Source organism: Oncorhynchus mykiss, chromosome 15 (assembly GCF_013265735.2).
Source record: "Oncorhynchus mykiss isolate Arlee chromosome 15, USDA_OmykA_1.1, whole genome shotgun sequence".
NCBI classification, from domain to species: Eukaryota; Metazoa; Chordata; class Actinopteri; order Salmoniformes; family Salmonidae; genus Oncorhynchus; species Oncorhynchus mykiss.
Genome location: NC_048579.1, coordinates 48,985,820 through 49,007,751, shown reverse-complemented (window position 1 = coordinate 49,007,751; position 21,932 = coordinate 48,985,820). Strand labels below are relative to the sequence as shown.

General features: G+C 42.0%; 1 pseudogene; it reads right to left on the bottom strand.

Annotated features, from left to right (window-relative positions):
- Positions 1 to 13,780: 13,780 nt before the first annotated feature.
- On the bottom strand, positions 13,781 to 14,575 carry LOC118938892 (annotated as a pseudogene).
- Positions 14,576 to 21,932: the final 7,357 nt, after the last annotated feature.

Genomic DNA, 21,932 nt, shown 5'->3' with positions numbered 1-21,932 from the left:
CCACTCTCCCCAAGATTATAGTCCCAGGAAACATCCAAAAGAGACAATAAAACTCCCATTCTCCCAGAAAAAAAAAACACAAAACGCTTAACTAGCATTCACTATGCTACATCGATTCAGAAACTCAAAAGTGAACTATAAACCAAACCTAATGATAATTCCTCTTTACCTCAAATCATTAATCCTAAGTTTTAAACTGTATATGTGTACTTAAGTGAACATGCTACCCTTAGATACAATTAACCTGATAATAATGTTATCTAATGTATTACTTTTTCCCTCTTTCGCAAATGTCGTACATTTCTCAGTGTAAGAAATCAGTAATTTAATCCCAGATATTTAATAAAAATGTAAATGTATTCTCCCATGGCTCCTTCAACTTACATATTTTAGATAACTTCCATCAGTCCCAGAAGAAGGAATCCTACTTAAACACACCAGAATACAATGTTTAATTAAGTTAAATCAACTCCTAAAATAAACAAACCACTTTAATCAGCAAAAAAACAAACTATACAAGAACTCACTACTATCATGGTTAAGATGACAAAATTACTCAGACTCATGTTTACATCTCAATAAAATAAAACGGTCTGCATGTTTTTTTTTTAAAACAACAGCTGATGCCCTTGAGACAGATGTCTATGTCTCGGGGGAAAAGCACAAATAACCAAATACAACCTAGCTAGCTTTCCCAAAACATATGCAATTGTTTTTTAACTATTGAGGTTGCTTTTCAACATTAATACCCTGACATTGTTCCACATAATGGAAACAGATTATAATGTTAGACTACATGAACTTTCCTGCTCAAATGAACTGGTGTTACTTAAACAATCAAACCAGGAATCAATAACCATCAGAATCCATTATCACAATGTTTTACGATTCAAACATTCAGATCTCCCTTTCTTACAGCCAAAGATAATCAAATAAACGCCACAAGTCAATGATGCCCACTTAGCGAATCTGTTGCTAGTTTTTAGCATCTTTCCTGACTACCCTGACAACTTACAGCTACGTTTAAAAATGTATTTGGACATTTTTATCAACTTTGGAGAAGTGACTCAAAACAATAATGCACGCATTTTCCTTCTAAATGACAAACAATTTTCTCTGTCATCCCCAGTCACAACATCATTGCCGTGGCGACAAAAGTGCCTTGTGAGTGATGTCATCAACAAGCGCATGAGTCCATGCCCATTCCGCAGTGACAAATTATTGTTGGCTGTCTGCAGCAGGGTTTGATAAACCAAACCTAATTTATCACATCTGTTGGATCTTGAATAGAACTTACTATATCAATCAACCAAAAATGTACTGCCAGAAGTACAGAACAGAGTGTACCTGAACAACGGTCAAACCAATTTGAGTAACGTTATTGTTTATCAAATGTAATGATGCAGTTTTCCGTTATTCCATAACAAATCTACCTGCCTCTTAACAACTTACTCTGAAAATTAGTAGCCAACACAGCAACTAACTCTTATTACTTTCAGCATTTTAATTGTCTCCATTCCCAATACCTTATTCAAACAGATCATTTAGTGAACAGATATCGTCTTACCTCAAAATTCGCTTCGTTACATATATTTTTAAATGTATTAGTCACTCAATTTAACCTAAACAATCCATTAAAGTTCAATGTCTATCTTATACAAACACTAGCGACCAGGCCGGGCCTCTCGCATTGCAGGCAAAAATCCTACCACTGATCCACGAATGCTATTTGGGTAACCAAGACTCTCCGCAAATAAACCCATCCTACAATTGTCTGTATTCGTTACTTCGGCATCGGAACAACAAATAGCCCTAATTTCAAAGCCCAAGCTTTTCCTCAGCGAGGATTCTCATGAATCTCGCTCTCTTTGTATCTGACCCTTTTTTTTCTCCCGATTTACGCCTCTGACCTTCCCCTCAGTTAAATTACAGTCTCGGTTGTGACATTTGCAGGGAGTGTTACACTCCTGGGCGAAATTATTATTTTTTATCTGGGTTGGCGCCCCACCTTGGGTTGTGCCGTGGCGGAGATCTTTGTAGGCTATACTCGGCCTTGTCTCAGGATGGTAAGTTGGTGGTTGATATCGCTCTAGTGGTGTGGGGGCTGTGCTTTGGCAAAGTGGGTGGGGTTATATCCTTCCTGTTTGGCCCTGTCCGGGGGTGTCATCGGATGGGGCCACAGTGTCTCCTGACCCCTCCTGTCTCAGTGCTGCAGTAGTTTGTGTCAGGGTCAGTTTGTTATGTCTGGAGTACTTCTCCTGTCCTATCCGGTGTCCTGTGTGAATTTAAGTATGCTCTCTCTAATTTTATTTCTTTCTCTCTGTCTTTCTCTCTCTCGGAGGACCTGAGCCCTAGGACCATGCCTCAGGACTACCGGGCATGATGACTCCTTGCTGTCCCTAGTCCACCTGGCTGTGCTGCAGCTCCAGTTTCAACTGTTCTGCCTGTGATTTATTATTATTTGACCATGCTAGACATTTATGAACATTTGAACATCTTGCTCATGTTCTGTTATCTCCACCCGGCACAGCCAGAAGAGGACTGGTCCTAGGTTTTGGCCTTTCTAGGGAGCTTTTCCTAGCCACCGTGCTTCTACACCTGCATTGCTTGCTGTTTGGGGTTTTAGGCTCGGTTTCTGTACAGTACTTTGAGATATCAGCGGATGTACGAAGGGCTACAGTGCCTTGCGAAAGTATTCGGCCCCCTTGAACTTTGCGACCTTTTGCCACATTTCAGGCTTCAAACATAAAGATATAAAACTATTTTTTTGTGAAGAATCAACAAGTGGGACACAATCATGAAGTGGAATGACATTTATTGGATATTTCAAACTTTTTTAACAAATCAAAAACTGTTGGGCGTGCAAAATTATTCAGCCCCCTTAAGTTAATACTTTGTAGCGCCACCTTTAGCTGCGATTACAGCTGTAAGTCGCTTGGGGTATGTCTCTATCAATTTTGCACATCGAGAGACTGAAATTTTTTCCCATTCCTCCTTGCAAAACAGCTCGAGCTCAGTGAGGTTGGATGGAGAGCATTTGTGAACAGCAGTTTTCAGTTCTTTCCACAGATTCTCGATTGGATTCAGGTCTGGACTTTGACTTGGCCATTCTAACACCTGGATATGGTTATTTTTGAACCATTCCATTGTAGATTTTGCTTTATGTTTTGGATCATTGTCTTGTTGGAAGACAAATCTCCGTCCCAGTCTCAGGTCTTTTGCAGACTCCATCAGGTTTTCTTCCAGAATGGTCCTGTATTTGGCTCCATCCATCTTCCCATCAATTTTAACCATCTTCCCTGTCCCTGCTGAAGAAAAGCAGGCCCAAACCATGATGCTGCCACCACCATGTTTGACAGTGGGGATGGTGTGTTCAGCTGTGTTGCTTTTACGCCAAACATAACGTTTTGCATTGTTGCCAAAAAGTTCAATTTTGGTTTCATCTGACCAGAGCACCTTCTTCCACATGTTTGGTGTGTCTCCCAGGTGGCTTGTGGCAAACTTTAAACAACACTTTCTATGGATATCTTTAAGAAATTACTTTCTTCTTGCCACTTCCATAAAGGCCAGATTTGTGCAATATACGACTGATTGTTGTCCTATGGACAGAGTCTCCCACCTCAGCTGTAGATCTCTGCAGTTCATCCAGAGTGATCATGGGCCTCTTGGCTGCATCTCTGATCAGTCTTGTCCTTGTATGAGCTGAAAGTTTAGAGGGACGGCCAGGTCTTGGTAGATTTGCAGTGGTCTGATACTCCTTCCATTTCAATATTATCGCTTGCACAGTGCTCCTTGGGATGTTTAAAGCTTGGGAAATCTTTTTGTATCCAAATCCGGCTTTAAACTTCTTCACAACAGTATCTCGGACCTGCCTGGTGTGTTCCTTGTTCTTCATGGTGCTCTCTGCGCTTTTAACGGACCTCTGAGACTATCACAGTGCAGGTGCATTTATACGGAGACTTGATTACACACAGGTGGATTGTATTTATCATCATTAGTCATTTAGGTCAACATTGGATCATTCAGAGATCCTCACTGAACTTCTGGAGAGAGTTTGCTGCACTGAAAGTAAAGGGCTGAATAATTTTGCACGCCCAATTTTTCAGTTTTTGATTTGTTAAAAAAGTTTGAAATATCCAATAAATGTCGTTCCACTTCATGATTGTGTCCCACTTGTTGTTGATTCTTCACAAAAAAATACAGTTTTATATCTTCATGTTTGAAGCCTGGCAAAAGGTCGCAAAGTTCAAGGGGGCCGAATACTTTCGCAAGGCACTGTATATAAATAAATTAGATTTTCTTTTCTTTTTCGTTTGACTCACCCTCTCCGCTTTTCTCAACTTTTTTTCCTTTTTCTATCTCTATTATCCCTCCCTCGGCTTCAGCAGGCTTCACATATATGGGTGGTGATATTGCAGGTATCTCCTGCAGCCGTATTCTCAAAACCACTATTTCATCGACAGGATTACCTCTGTATTCTTGGTATACTCGAGATGGATATAGTTTGTTACCCTAACCCGCGCCCAATTCGCTAACTTTTTCTTCTGCGGGAGCGGAGGGCAGCGCATCTTGGCTCTTTTTGGGTTTCCTCCTATTTTCACCCTCAACTCTCTTTTTTGCTTCTGAAAGCCAAACTCCGGCTGTGTACAACCCCTGTTTATTCTGCTTCTTCACATCTTTTCCACATTCCTTATGTATCTGTTTTTATAAGCAATTCTAGTTTTTCAACATTCAGACTCCCATCAAATTCATACCGCTTCCTTCATTTTGGACAGAATTCTATGTTTCTCTTATCTTAATGCTCCATAAATCGCTGGTATCCCGTTAATACCGGGACCTCCTTTGAGGATTTACTAGCCATATTTGATAAATCCTTGCCGTTACTTGTAGCTATGGTATTTAATCACTTATCTATGCCTTTCTATTTTTTACCTTCTATGTGTGTGTATTTCTATGATCTATGTATGTGCTATATACCGTTACCTAGTTACAATCTGTGTATGGACTTATATGATTCTTCTCCTTTCTGGAAACTTCGTCTATAGATTTGACTTTTGATCAGACATTAAATTTCACCCGTATACAATTATAAGCTCATTATAAACTATTGTTCCTTGGGACTGTCAACGTTAATATCTCCCTTCTCTAGACTAGGTTATCCTCTCCACCTTTTTGGATATTACTTTCTTTAAGTATTGAATATTGAATTGTTTGTACCAAACGAACGTCCTATTTACCCATACCTACTATATCCCTTCCTTCCTTCCGTTATATTTATTTGTGGTAGAATTCGTTACCTCAGGTTTTTACGGACCTGCCTTGCTTTCTATCGATTTTGGTTCAACTACAAAGTAGTAACCTAGTGTATTTGTTCAGAATATTCAAGCACCTATCATTGATTAATTCTAAGCTTCTTTAGAACATCCAATCAAAAATATATTAAATCATTCCTCCCAAATTCGAGAATAAAGACTGTTTACCGTCGTCCTGTAGACTGGGAAAAGCAATGCCGGTTCGATTCCGTCACCTTTTCTGTCGACCTCAGATAGATAGATAGATAGATATACACACACACCGGCCTGTTCTTTAAACCTCAATTCAGAGGCCAGGTCTTTAAATAACGAGTCCAGACCCGTCTGTGCACGGCTTTCGGCTCTACCCTCGGACGACAGAGGCAAGTTTGTGGAAATCTGCTCTAAGGACCAATTGTTACTGTAATTTCATTATTTCCAATATGTTTTCGTTAATTGAATTCACTTAGTCTATTTTATGATAATTTGTAAGAGTCTTATTTGCATAAAATAGACGGAGACCAGTCTTATCAAAAATAGATGATAGTATTTATTCTCGGAGCGCGCTTCCATGTAACCACGAACAACAGTTTATATACAAAATATGACGTCACAGGTTCTAGAATGAATCTCCTCCTCCCGACCAAGTTTAAAAGTTCATTCCGACCCACTAGCGCACACACAGGACACGCAACATAACTGAATTAACTCTTGACCCCTCACCATTATCGATCACCACTTAGCTGACAGTTCTAGTTAACAGAACCTGGGAATGCACTCACTGCCTTATCTAAAACACCCCAGAGCTAAGTTTTGTCGGTTCAACCATAGGTTAAAGACCTTTTCTGCTTACTTAAAAAAAACACTTCCAACCTCATCCAACCTGGCTGGAATGGTATTTATTTAAATGTAATTACCCCCTGTTTCAGGCTCCACAATCCCTCACTTATGAACGCATGTTGTTAATCAGATATAATAAAACAGAGTATAAGTTTACTTAGTTACAGTTCTATTTAAAATTGGGATATTGTTTAGTCATGTATTCATAAAATTCCTAACAGCAATGTACATTATACCAGTGGCATTGGTAGACAATGTAAGTAACCTAGTTTATGTCCCTGAATGCCTCTGCTGATCCTACAGCCATTGTATGCAAAAAGCATGTGCATATGAACCAGACTTATGCTGTTAGCACTGAGGCGGTGTGCCCTAGTAGGAAGTCCACTGTGTGCAGCTCACCCTGCGCTAACATAAATAACAATAACAATAAATAGCAATGAAAACAAGCAAGCATCCTAGAAAAGTGCTCAAAATAGCCCACGTTAATATAATAACTTGCTAGTAACATTCAAATTCGGAATATATCTGAAACTGACTTAGATAATACCGAGGTGGCAATACAAGGTTATAACATTTACAACAAAAAAAACAGAAATCCCAATGTTGGTGTTACTGTTTATATTCAGAACTTCATTCCTGTAAAGCTTAGAGGATCTCATGTTAAATACTATTTAAGTAATATGACTACAGGTTCATCTGCCTCAACTAAAGACCATGCTTGTGGGAAGCTGCTATAGACCACCAAGTGCTAACAGTCAGTATCTGGATAACATGTGTGGAATTCTTGATAATGTATGTGATATCAACAGAGGTATATTTTCTGGGTGACATAAATATTGACTGGCTATCATCAAGCTGCCCACTCAAAAAAAAGCTTAAACTGTAACCAGTGCCTGTAACTTGGTTCAGGTTATCAGTCAACCTACCAGGGAAGTTACAAACAGCACAGGAATGAAATCATCAACATGTATTGATCACATCTATACTAATGCTGCAGAAATTAGCTTGAAAGCAGTATCCAAATCCATCGGATGCAGTGACCACAATATAGTAGCCATATCTAGGAAAATCAAAGTTCCAAAGGCTGGGCCCAAAATAGTGTATGAGGTCATACAATACGTTTTGCAGTGATTCCTATGTTGATGTAAAGAATATTTGTTGCTCTGGTGTGTAATGAGGAGCAAGCAGATGCTGCACATGACATAATTATGAAATTGCTTATCCCAGTTACTAATAAGCATGCACCCATTACAAATGTATGTAAAAACTTAAATTCCTGTGGACTGATGAGGAATTGAAAAATGTTATGGTTGAGAGGGATGATGCAAAAGGAATGGCAATGTACTGTAAATTGAGAAATAATGTAACTAAACTGAATAAAAGGAAGAAACTACAATTTGAAACAAACAAATTACATAAAGAATGATAGTAAAAAGCTTTGGAGCACCTTCAATTACATTTTTGGGGAAAAGGCAACTCAGCTCCATCATTCATTGAATCAAATTGCTCATTCATCAAAAATATTGAATTCCTTGAAGTGAGAGTGAAAGAGGTGAAATAATTATTGTTGTCCATCAACAATGACAAGCCACGGACGATATTGCCTATTTGCCATATCTTCAATTTAAAGCCTACTGGAAAGTTGTCGTGGAAAATTGCAAGATTATGTTATAGTGCTTGTAAGATTATATTAGAATCTTTGTATTGCATTAGAATGGTTCTTTTATTCGACAGAATATAATCTGTCGACTATTGTGTGTGTTCCACTGAGGATGGGCCTCTATGAGATAGCACTGGCTGTTGTCCTGTGTATTTATACTATCATTCTCAAGTCATTTGCTGAAGGCCCAAGCTACACTACTACACCATCTACTGGTATAACGTCGTTATCGAATGCCGTTCTAAAACAAGCTCTAGACTTTTATTTTGGAAATGAAATCAGAAGCTGCAAAGCAACTCTTAACGTCTTGGGCTAAAGTTGCTTGATTGATTAGCTAACTTTGAAGAGATACGTTCGGTTCATGTCCTTTACAGATGCCACATTCCTGACAAAAGTTTGTACGTATAAAAAGATCTGTAACCGAGTAAAGGGAGACGTAAAGTAAGAATTGAAGGTGTAAATGTTAATTCATAGTCGTAACATAGTGTGTGTACTTTTACAGATTTAATATAACAGTTACGTTTCATATTTCATGCGTTACTAACATCACGTTAGTCAGCGACGATTTATTTGCATACAAAAGAGCTGAGCAGGTTTGTCAAATGCTGTTGGTAACTTTCTACATAAATGAATCTCCCATTATCTTGTATTTTGTTTTCTATGTTTAACTTATTTTGTGTCAAAAATGTGTTTGAAGTTATTCAGGGGGGAGGTGGGACGAAAAGGGAAAAATTAACAATGCCTGAATGTTTTGTCTTCCATTTTCTGTGAAATTAAGTTATAACTTATATTTTTTAACGGAATCTACAATTCTACAATTGAACCTTTTGTGTCCATTCTGAATCACCTGCTGTGAAACTGCTCTATTGCTGTTAGGACCATGGGGTTACAGCAGGACATCAGCACACCACAGCTCTTGATACATGAATGTTTAATAAATATGCAGTACATTCCTTTCAGTTACACACGTCATTGTTTAGAGAACGTGTCTGTATACCTATATTGATATCAGTACCATTTTATTTCTAGATGCATGGAATTAAGTGTGCGATAAAGTGTAATTGTGACCAAACATTTAAGGTGACCTTATTGGATTTCACATAACTATAAATGTACTTCATCATTCCCCATGATTGTTTCTCCATCACAGTGACATAATCACCACCAGGGGGTGCTGTGAGACTTGTGCTGCTGTTAGGACCATGGGGTTACAGTAGGACATCAGCACACCACTGCTCTCTCTATGTTTTATAAATATGTTGCACATTCCTTTCAATAACACACGTCATTGTTTAGAGAAAGTGTCTGTATACCTATAATTTATTTCTGAAATTAAAAGTGTGCGATTAAAAAGTGTAATTGTGACAAATGTAAAGGTGACCTTGTTGGATTTCACATAACTGTATAAATGTGCATTATCATTCCCCATGATTGTTTCTCCATCACAGTGACCCCCCCTATGGATTTTTGACATGTTTTGTACAGATTGCAGGACTAAGAACAATCACCCCCCACACAAAACACACACAATACAGTAGTCATGAGCCCCAGCATCAAAGGGCTTCCCCTCGATTAATAGTACATTATGATAAAACACCTCTCCTTGTGTTTCTGCAGATGATTTATGCAGCTGCTGTTGATGTAGGATCTGTTTGTTTTTTAATGACTGCACAGAATTCTGCCAACACGGGGATTCACTTCCTATAACTAAGACTTCATTGAAGTACAATGAAGTCTTATATTGCTGTTGAAACAAACTTTTCGTCCTTGAAGAATGTGGGAACAGCTCATTCAGACACATCAAAAACCTTCTGGAGGTTGTTTAAATATATTTCAAATGGGAAGGACGCAGTACAACAGGGATCTTTATCTAAATAGAAATTACATTGAGGGCTACTAGTTGGGGGACCCTGCAGTACAGTATGTGCTGGTAAATAACATTGCTGTAGGTGTTCTCACTTCATATGGAGCCGATGCAGGGATGCTAGTATCTGACTGAAAGTTATCCCACTGACTTCACCTGCCCATGGAGATGACAACTGTCTCTCCCATGGTGAAAGGTTCCCTTCTTACTCTATAAATGTTGCCTTGTTAACTAAGTATGTTCTGTTATGCGCGTCCTATCGAATCCTGTACCCTGTTAGTACATGTTACATAGCGGCAGTTGACCTTGGTCCGGTCGGTCTGCAGAGACACGACTCGTACCTATGTGACCCCTTTGGGGTGTTGGTGGCAGGTTGCTTGAGTTCATTCTTAGGACATGGGTTGGAGATGGCCTGTATCCTTCCAGGACCCTCTGAGTTGAAGTTAATGAGTGAACAGGTGAGAGGCAGGTAACCTCATTGGCAGCCTCATCTGATGGTGATTGACACACACAGGAAGCAATCAGTCTGATCTTTCACTAGTCTGGTCAGATTACGTGGGCATCTCTCCCTTGTAATAGGTTGTACAGGTGTTGTTGATAATACGTTTTATAGCAGCTGATGTGATATGCATGTCCTTGGTAGAGGATGAATAGGTTGTTGAAGATGATGTGTTTGATCTCAACTCTATAATCCCATTGTTCTATGAGGTATCTGTCAGAATAGGTTTCTTGAGTTATTGTTAAAGATGAGAATGTGTTTGATGTCAACTCTATATAATCGGATGTACTATACGTGATATGATGGGTACTGTTTGTTCTCAGGAGAGGGTGAAGTGATTCTGTGGGACTGGGCAGCCAAAGGCAGCACTGGATCTGATTATCCCTCCTCTTCTTTGCCATTCCTCCTCAAGTACTAGTCTTTTTCCAGAGACGCACCACACGCACCATTACACTCTGCAATATGTCTACCATGTGTGAGACTCTTACCCAGTACTGTGCTATACTGTGCGCTCTCCTGCCAAAAGCTCCATCTTCTTCTAAGGCAGAAAATACTTTACTAAACATGTCATATAAGTCCTTTCTGCTATCTAAGATTTCACAAAATCTTCCTTCATATACCCTGTAAGACTACCGTTAAACCCATATCACTAACATGTAATCTATAACCCTGTAATAACAAGAACAACCCCGTAATAACATCTCAGTAATATTACTCATCTACAGCCCTCTAAGCCGCATGTGCACATGTGTGTTTTGCACGTCTGTGCAACGGATCCACCGTGTGCCTCTCCCGTTATTATAGGAGTCTGCTGTGATATTAACAGGGTTAGTAAGTGCCCGTACCCACCCTCCTCCAGGCCACCGGTCTAGCTAAAACGACCGTCAGTATTGGCCTTGTGGTGATAGATTTGCTATGTTTCTTTTAAAGGTATTTGTTTTGGCCATATCTTGTTCCTAATCAATGCAATGCTAGGTGCTGACATGTTTACAGTTCTCCTTATCCAAAACAACCATGAGTGAGGGAAGGAGAAACTGAGGAGGGAAAAAAACAGATTGGAATGGTTACAAACTGTAGAGAGAAGGAGAGTAAAACGGAGAGTTAGCGAAAGAGTGTAGGGAAGTCAGAGAGACAAATAGAGGGGTATGGGGAGAGCGAGAGAGCTTGACAGACCTATAAAAGACGGACTGAGTACGATGTATAGTTTAGATATATGCCATTTTGGTCTTAGGCAGGATGTGACTCCACCCTAATGTCTTTACAATTAACGTTTTGGGGTCATTCCATCTCCACTGCCATCTGTACTTCCTGCCTCCAAAACAATGTATGTCCTTTTCCTGTCCTGTCCTGTTTGGCTTCCTACTGGGACGTAGCGTCCAATCCCAGAAGACCACCTGGCCGCTACACACCCTCAACCCCAGAGACTGGGCCAGCTCTCTCTCTCTCCTCTCTGTGTGTGATGTGTTTGTTGAGTAACTTTTACAACAGAAAATAACCAAGTGGGACACAGGAGTACCATTTCAATAAATTTAGTGAAAGTCAAGCTCGAGAGATACAAAACAATAATGATGTCATCTGAGTGGTCAATCAAGGTTTAACACAGAGTTTTTATTCTATGCCTATGCTTTCACTGTGCCGAACACTAAACGGTCTCTCTCTTCTTATCTCTATCAATCTCTCCCTTCTCTCTCACTTCATCTCCCTCTCTACATGTGGTCTCATAACTGGCTCAACCTTTCTCTCAGAGAGAGTCCAGTAATTTTTAAGTACCAGTGTGCTGACCTTTGACCCCCCCCCCCCCCCCCCCCCCCCCCCAGCGTTTCCCTTTCTGACTGGGCATCTCTGGCTCTGCTCAGCGTTGCATTACACAGAGCTCTGTTGGTGTCAACCGGTGCTTGTCTCATAGATCTAGAGTTTGTATCAGTGCATGTTTGTCTATATATTGTGAAGGGGGTCATGTTGAAGTTCAGAGTCGGCAGGGGAAGGATATGGAATGGCCTATAAGTAGATGCTGGACTGAATTTGATATGCAAGTGATGATGATCATCATCAATGGAGTGTTGTGACATTGCGGTATAGTAAGTCAGTTTACCCTTCTTCTTTACCCCACTCAGCTTGTGTACATCAGTCCCTGAGAGACACCCGAGTCTCCCTGCAGTTCCCCAAGTCCAAAGAACAGACCCCCTCCTCCTCCTTTTGGACCCTCCAGTCCACACATCCTGATCATTTTTTTTTTTTGAATTTGAGTCGTTTAGCAGACGCTCTTATCTAGAGCGACTTATAGGAGCAATTAGGGCTAAGTGCCTTGCTCAAGGTCACAAAAACATATTTTTCACCTAGTCGGCTCTGTGATTTGAACCAGTGATCGTTCGGTCACTGGCCCAACACTCTTAACCTCTAGGCTACTGATAATGATAATAATAATTAGGTGGGTATCACGCCCTGACCTTAGTTATCTTTGTTTTCTTTATTATTTTGGTTAGGTCAGGGTGTGATGAGGGTGGTTTGTTTAGTTTTTGTATTGTCTAGGGGTTTTGTGTTTATATGTCTGTGTTTATAACAGGCAACTACACATAGACAAGAACCCACAAATACCCTAGGAAAAATGGCTACCTAAACATGGTTGCCTAGATTGGTTCTCAATCAGAGGCAGCTGTTTATCATTGTCTCTGATTGGGGACCATGTTTAGGTAGCCATTTGTCTTCACTGATATTTTCAACCTGTCCCTTACTGAGTCTGTAATACCAACATGTTTCAAGCAGACCACCATAGTCCCTGTGCCCACGAACACTAAGGTAACCTACCGAAATGATTACTGACCCGTAGCACTCACATCTGTAGCCATGAAGTGCTTTGAAAGGCTGGTCATAGCTCACATCAACATCATTATCCCAGAAACCCTAGACCCACTCCAATTTGCATAACGCCCCGACAGATCCACAGATACAATCTCTATTGCACTCTACATTGCCCTTTCCAACCTGGACAAAAGGAACACCTATGTGAGAATGCGAATCATTGACTACAGCTCAGCATTCAACACCATGGTGCCCTCAAAGCTCATCACTAAGATAAGGACCCTGGGGCTAAACACCTCCCTCTGCAACTGGATCCTGGACTTCCTGACAGGCCGCCGCCAGGTGGTAAGGGTAGGTAACAACACATCTGCCACACTGATCCTCAACATGGGGGCCCCTCAGGGGTGCATGCCCAGTTCCCTCCTGTATTCCCTGTTCACTCATGACTGCATGGCCAGGCACGACTCCAACACCATCAAGTTTTCCGACGACACAACAGCCTGATCACCAACGAAGATGAGACAGCCTATAGGGAGGAGGTCAGAGACCTGGCCGTGTGCTGCCATCATAACAACCTCTCCCTCAACGCGATCAAGTCAAAGAAGATGATTGTGGACTACAGGAAATGGAGGACTGAGCACACCCCCCATTCTCACCGACAGGGCTGTAATAGAGCAGGTTGAGAGCTTCAAGTTCCTTGGTGTCAACATCACCAACAAACTAACATGTTCCAAACACACCAAGACAGTCGTGAAGAGGGCACGGCAAAGCCTATTCCCCCTCAGGAGACTGAAAAAACTTGGCATGGGTTCTCAGATTAGTAATCTTCACTGTGTGCGCAGCTCGGTACGCGAGATGGTGCTGACGATGCTGCCTGAACTCTTCCCGATCAGCCTATTCTTGGTCACAAGTGCCATCACATTCGTGCTCTTCTGGGTCTAGTACTTTATGTTCAGCCAGATTGATCGGCAGATGAAGCTGTAGCAGAGCATGAGCACAGCCACGGCCACGAGGAAGATGCCCACGGTGCTCCAGGTGATGTAGGCGAGCACACCCCACGGCTGGATGAAGTGTACCCAGCAGTCATACACGGCCGAGCCCGGGCGGACCTCGCTCAGGGAGAAGTTAAAATACTGGGACATGCTCAGGGCAAGACTACACACCCAGGTGGCCCCGATCATCAAGTAGGAGCGCTGCGTGGGCTAGTGAAGGGTCTGCATCGGGTGACATATGGCGATGTAGTGGTCCAGCGTCGTCATTACCAACATGTAGGTGGACACGAACATCCCTCGCACCTGCATGTACTTGATGATGCGACACAGGAAGTCAGGCCCACAGGAAGTCAGAGCTGTGGCAACCTGGAAAAAGGCCACTACCAAGTCCGCAAGGCTCAGGTGTTTCATTAACAGGTGTATGTGCAAGGACTTCCGTCGGATCATGTACATGGCCAGCAGCACGCTCAGGTTACCCACCACAGCCACGACGAATGTCACGCTAAGCACCGTGATCTCGATCTTGGCAACCTCCTCGTCCCGGCCAAACGGGTCGCTGGAGTTCCCAGGGTCTTCCATCATCACCGGCTTGCCGGTGGGGTCGAAGCCTATCTTCAAATCGTCATCCATGAGGTTGAGTGAGCTCCGGAGAAGTGCATGGCTGTCCCGAACCCATCCGATCACCCGCTGCCACCTGGCTGCATTGAGAACCTGTGAGTTTGTTTTAAATTTTAGACATTTCTTAGAGTCTATCGTCTACATAAACTCGCTGTTTCCGCACAGATCGTCAGATGTGTTGGCTTGGCAAAGATGTGGAGCACTTCATGGAATGAAACTGTATCTGTGCGCAGTCGCCACCAACCCTTTTTAAATAATGTATACCCCAGAGACCGCCCCCACATCGCCAACCGCCTCTAAACATCCTTGGACACAAAAACAACAGCAGAGAGAAACAACATGTATGGAAAACATTATTGTTTGCATGGGTGGACCAAATCCCCTAGCTGACAAGGTAAAAATATGTATTTCTGCCCCTGAACAAGGCAGTTAACCCACTGTTCTCTGGTAGGCCGTCATTGTAAATAAAATTTGTTCTTAACTGACTTGCCTAGTTAAATTGAAAAAATATAAATCATGTCCAATTTTAAATTCATATTAACACCTCCTTCAGAATATGCTTTGGCAATATTTTGAGTGGAAAAGACTCCAGTGGTCAAACATAATTCATATATTCACCAAACATCTATTATTATTCTTTGTAGACTGAAATGTCACTGTTGTAGGCATGATACAGCTTGTGATATCTAGACTTGCACTGGCAAAACAATACGTTACATTAGCTACCTAAATGTGACCTGAGCTCCACTGAGGAGTAATAGAGAATGGAGACTTTTAACTTGAAAACGTACAGGATACCTCTTTAATTTGTCCCTAATTCCGTGTTTGTTTGTGTAGCACTCCTCACAGGCCATTTGGTGTAAATAATTTTTGTTGGTGAGATGAAACTGCCACAGCTCTGAAAGGTAATATTGTACGTCAGAATTGCAACAAAATATTTGTTCAAGCCTAAAATGTTAGTCCGTAATCGTAACATGGTGTTAGTATGTTCACACATTAAATTTCAAGTTTATGTTTCATGCATGGATTTTCTTACGATCCCAAAAATGTACGTATGGATTTTATTACGATCCTAACGATATGTACTTCAACCTTTTGTCAGCTATCCGGCTCCATACTTCAGCCTCAAACTGAACTGTCAAACCAAAGCGTTCTCATCCCTCGGCATCTAAACCTGACTGCTTACTGGACATCGGTACCTTCAGCTTCATACATCAGACTCAGATTGTTCCTGTGCATGCCACACCATATTGACATGCAAAAAAGGTTATGTACTCAACGGCAAATGTTACTGGATATTAGCAAGAACTGGAACACACTGTTGTACACGTCAATTCAGAGCATCCCAAACATGTTCAATGGGTGACATGTCTGGTGAGTATGTAAGCCATGGAAGAACGGTGACATTTTCAGCTTGCAGGAATTGTGTGCAGATCCTTTGAGATATGGGGCCGTGCATTATCATGCTGAAACATGAGGTGATGGCGGCAGATGAATGGCACGACAAAGGCTCTTGTCACGATATGCAATTGTGCATGTTGTCCGTAGTTTATGCCTTCCCATACCTAAGCATACTCAAAATCCAAGATGAAGTAGCAGTCAGACTTCTTTGTCCTGTCGTGTCCCTTGTATATATCGTTTTGCATATTTTTCGTCGCATTTCCTTTAAAATATTTTGCTAAACCTCAACATCTAAATACTCTCCTGCAACCCGCATCACCCAATGTGGCGTGGATCTGCTTTTTTCCCCTAATGTATTTATATTTACTTCGGATCTGGAATCCCTCAACTGAAGCTAGCCAGCTAACTATCAGCTATCAGTCAGCAAACCATTGCCAGCGGTCATCAGCAAACCTTCAGATCGTAAAGCTCTCGCCAGTTCGAACAACGTGACTGCCCGAGGACTCCAACAGGCACATCAGGCGCGACGCCTGCTGAAGGCCCATTATGCTAACCAGCTAGGCCTGCTAGCTACCTAGAGCTACTTGGAACCCTACTAATTCCACGACTGGTCCATCGACGTCACCGTACGAAGAGGCAAAAACAGACTTAACCTTTGGGGGTAACTTTCTAGCCCCTGCTATCTGCTTGCTTGCTAACCCGGTCTGCTAACTGCTAGCTTATCTTCCCAGTCTGCTAACTGCTAGCCCATGCTAACTTCTTGCTTGCTGCCCCGGTCTACTAGCTGCTAGCTTGTTTAGCCCCGGCCTACTAACTGTTAGCTTGTTAGCGTTGGCCTACTAACTGTCTGAATCGCCGTGTCCCCAGCCAGCCCAACCACTCACTGGACCCATATTTTCACTTGGCTACGCATGCCTCTCTCTAATATCAATATGCCTCATCCATTACTGTCCTGGTTAGTGATTACTGTCTACTTTCACTGTAGAGCCTCTAGCCCTGCTCAATATGCCTTAACCAAGCATGTTGTTCCACCTCCTACATATGCGATGACATCACCTGGTTTATATATCTCTAGAGACAATATCTCTCACTTTATTACTCAATTCCTAGGTTTACCTCCAATGTACTCACATCCTACCTTACCTTTGTCTGTACACTATGCCTTGAATCTATGCTATCGTGCCCAGAAACCTGCTCCTTTTACTCTCTATTCTGAATGTGCTAGACGGCCAGTTCGTATAGTCTTTAGCCGTACCCTTATCCTACTTCTCCTCTGTTCCTCTGGTGATGTGGAGGTTAATCCAGGTCCTGCAGTGCCTAACTCCACTCCCACCACCCAGGTGCTCTCATTTGTTGACTTCTGTAAACGTAAAAGCCTTGGTTTCATGCATGTTAACATTAGAAGCCTACTCCCTAAGTTTGTTTTACTCACTGCTTTAGCACACTCTGCCAACCCAGATGTCTTAGCCGTGTCTGAATCACGGCTTAGGAAAACCACCAAAAACCCTGAAATCTCCATTGCTAACTATAATGTTTTCCCGCCAAGATAGCAACACCGCCCCCTTTGGCAGTTCTAACTACTGCAAATATTAGTCTGCAGAGTTCTGTATTACTATCTAAGTCTGTACCCAAACATTTTGAGCTTCTACTTCTAAAAATTCAAGTCTCTCACTGTTGCCGCTTGCTATAGACCTCCCTCTGCCCCCAGCTGTGCCCTCGATACCATATGTGAATTGATTGCCCCCCATCTATCTTCTGAGCACGTGCTACTTGGTGACCTAAACTGGGACATGCTTAACACCCTTGGCCATTCTACAAACTAAGCTTGATGCCCTCAATCTCACACAAATTATTAATGAACCTACCAGGTACAACCCCAAATCAGTAAACACGGGCATCCTCATAGATGTCATCCTCACTAATTCGCCCTCCAAATACACCTTTGCTGTTTTCAATCAAGATCTCAACGATCACTGCCTCATTGCCTGCATCCATAATGGGTCTGTGACCAAACGACCACCCCTCATCACTGTCAAACGCTCCCTGAAACACTTCGGCGAGCTGGCCTTTCTAATCGAACTGGCCGGGCGATCCTGGAATGACATTGACCTCATCCCGTCAGTAGATGATGCCTGGCTATTCTTTAAAAGTGCTTTCCTCACCATCTTAAATAAGCATGCCCCTCAAAAAATTTAGAACTAGGAATAGATATAGTCCTTGGTTCCCTCCAGACCTGTCTGCACTTGACCAGCACAAAAACATCCTGTGACGTTCTGCATTAGCATTGAATAGCCCCCGTGATATGCAACTTTTCAGGGAAGTTAGGAACAAATATACACAGGCAGTTAGAAAAGCTAAGGCAAGCTTTTTCAAACAGAAATTTGCATCCTGTAGTACTTACTCAAAAAAGTTCTGGGACACTGTAAAGTCCATGGAGAATAAGAGCACCTCCTCCCAGCTGCCCACTGCTCTGAGGCTAGGAAACACTGTCACCACCGATAAATCCACTATAATGGAGAATTTCAATAAGCATTTCTCTACGGCTGGCCATGCTTTCCACATGGCTACCCCTACCCCGGTCAACTGCCCGGCACCCTCCACAGCAACCCGCCAAAGCCCCCACCATTTCTCCTTTACCCAAATCCAGATAGCTGATGTTCTGAAAGAGCTGCAAAATCTGGAGCCCTACAAATCAGCCGGGCTAGACAATCTGGACCATCTCTTTCTAAAATGATCTGCCGAAATTGTTGCAACCCCTATTACTAGCCTGTTCAACCTCTCTTTCGTATCGTCTGAGACTCCCAAAGATTGGAAAGCTGCCGCGGTCATCCCCCTCTTCAAAGGGGGTGACTGACACTCTAGACCCAAACTGCTACAAACCTATATCTATCCTACCCTGTCTTTCTAAGGTCTTCGAAAGCCAAGTTAACAAACAGATAACTGACCATTTCGAATCCCACCATACCTTCTCCGCTATGCAATCTGGTTTCAGAGCTGGTCATGGGTGCACCTCAGCCACACTCAAGGTTCTAAACGACATCATAACCGCCATCGATAAGAGACATTACTGTGCAGCCGTATTCATCGACCTGGTCAAGGCTTTCGACTCTGTCAATCACAACATTCTTATTGGCAGACTCGACAGCCTTGGATTCTGAAATGATTTCCTCGGCTGGTTTACCAACTACTTCTCTGATAGAGTTCAGTGTGTCAAATTGGAGGGCCTGTTGTCCGGACCTCTGACAGTCTCTATGGGTGTGCCACAGGGTTCAATTCTCGGGCCGACTCTCTTTTCTGTATACATCAATGATGTTGCTATTGCTGCTGGTTATTCTCTGATCCACCTCTACGCAGACGACACCATTCTGTATACTTCTGGCCCCTCCTTGGACACTGTGTTAACTAACCTCCAGACGAGCTTCAATGCTCTTAAACGCAAGTAAAACTAAATGCATGCTATTCAATCGATCACTGCCCGCACCTGCTCGCCCATCCAGCATCACTACTCTGGACGGCTCTGACTTAGAATACGTGGACAACTACAAATACCTGGGTGTCTGGTTAGACTGTAAACTCTCCTTCCAGACTCACATTAAGCATCTCCAATCCAAAATTAAATCTAGAATCGGTTTCCTATATCTCAACAAAGCATCCTTCACTCATGCTGCCAAACACCCTTGTAAAACTGACCATCCTACCGATCCTCTGCTTCGGTGATGTCATCTATAAAATAGCCTCCAACACTCTACTCAACAAACTGGATGCAGTCTATCACAGTGCCATCCGTTTTGTCACCAAAGCCCCATACACTACCCACCATTGCGACTTGTACGCTCTCGTTGGTTGGCCCTCGCTTCATACTCGTCGCCAAACCCACTGGCTACATCTACAAGTCTCTGCTAGGTAAAGCCCCGCCTTATCTCAGCTCACTGGTCACCATAGCAGCACCCACTCGTAGCATGCGCTCCAGCAGGTATATCTCACTGGTCACTCCCAAAGCCAATTCCTCCTTTGGTCGTCTTTCCTTCCAGGTCTCTGCTGCCCATTACTGGTACGAATTGCAAAAATCTCTGAAGCTGGTGACTCACATCTCCCTCACTAGCTTTAAGCACCAGCTGTCAGAGCAGCTTACAGATCACTGCACCTGTACATAGCCCATCTGTAAACAGCCCATCTATCTACCTACCTCATCCCCATACTGGTATTTATTTATTTATTTTGCTCCTTTGCACCCCAGTATCTCTAACTGCACACACCTTCTGCCAATCTACCATTCCGGTGTTTAATTGCTATATTGTAATTACTTCACCACCATGGCCTATTTATTTCCTTAACATACATTATTTGCACTCACTGTATATATACTTTTTGTTTTCTTTTGTTCTACTGTATTATTGACTGTATGTTTTGTTTATTCCATGTGTAACTCTGTGTTGTATGTGTCGAATTGCTACGTTTTATCTTGGCCAGGTCGCAGTTGCAAATGAGAACTTGTTCTCAACTAGCCTACCTGGTTAAATTAAGGTGAAATAAAAATATGTTTTTAAACAAAACATCGCCACCATGAGGCCCTCTTTTCACAACGTTGACATCATGACGCCATACACGCCATCTGCCTGTTAGAGGAATCTAATTCCTATATGTTCATTAACCAATTAAATTGTAACAAAGCAAAACACTTTGTCCGTTTCTAAGAATTTGTAAGGTTATTATTTGCATAAAATAGACAAAGATCAGTCTCAAAATTAATCAGTAGCGTTTATTTCCTGAGAGCTCTGGTCATAATACCATGTACATTGGTTTATATACCTCACATTTTGTCATAAATGTCTCTCCTCCTCTCAGATACAATAGCAATATAGTTCACAAGCCTTCTCACATTGTATGCCACCTGTTAAACAATATACTACAAGGCCAAGGTCTCTCCCCTCCCTGGGTAGGGACAGAATGTCCTGTAAGGAACACAGTATTCCGCCTGGTCTGACGATAGCTCCATTTGTTTATACCAAGGAACAGAAAGTCATTGTTCTAATTCTTGACTAAAACTACACACCTTATATTCAGTATTATGATTATAATAAGATTCATACATTCCTACAGTAACAGAGTAATATTCTGTTAAGTTATAATTCTAAACTGAATGTATACATTTAGTCATTAGTCATAAAAATATCATAACATATCCACCGTATGACTAAATATTATACATCCAATCACACCTCTATTTTTATAAGAATGTTAAAAAACACATCTATTTTTATTAAAATGTTAAAAAGCAAACATCTATTTTTATTAGAACCATCTCTTGTTATCCAAATACATCCTAACAAAGACCAACATATGTATTACATTGACTGTTCCAGGCCTACATCAGAATCATAACTCTTCTTATCAGGATATTTGTTATAATCTTCATCAAAGAAACAGTGTAAACATCAAAACAAGAAACAGACTAAAATCCCTAAACATCAAAATGGTCTCATCCAATTTAGGCTCCTCGTATGTGAAGGAACCGGATCCATCCGCTAGGTCTGGGGGCATGTATTCATCATTCCACTGGTCAGAGCTTGGAATCGGTCCGTATCTCACCATTTGTTGTGTCATCGATTTCTCCAGAGTCCTAGAAATGAGACCTCTCACGCAATGAATAAGACAACAGCTGCACAAAACTAACACAGTCACACAGGTGAAAGTTGCCCACAGCACAGTTATCATGACATTTTTCCATTTTCCAAACATACTGTCAAACCAATTAGTCAGAGAAGTATCCACCCCAGAGTTTTCTGCCAAATCGTGAGCTAGGGTGGTTAAACCAGCCAGGGCCTTGGTCACTGATCTGTCCGGAGCTGTGTTATTTGGGATGAACGTACAGCACATTTTACCGAATATCACGCAGCCTCTCCCTTTTCTGGCAACAACATATCTAATATGATTCTGTTCTGCCAAGAAATCAGGCTGGTTGCTTCGG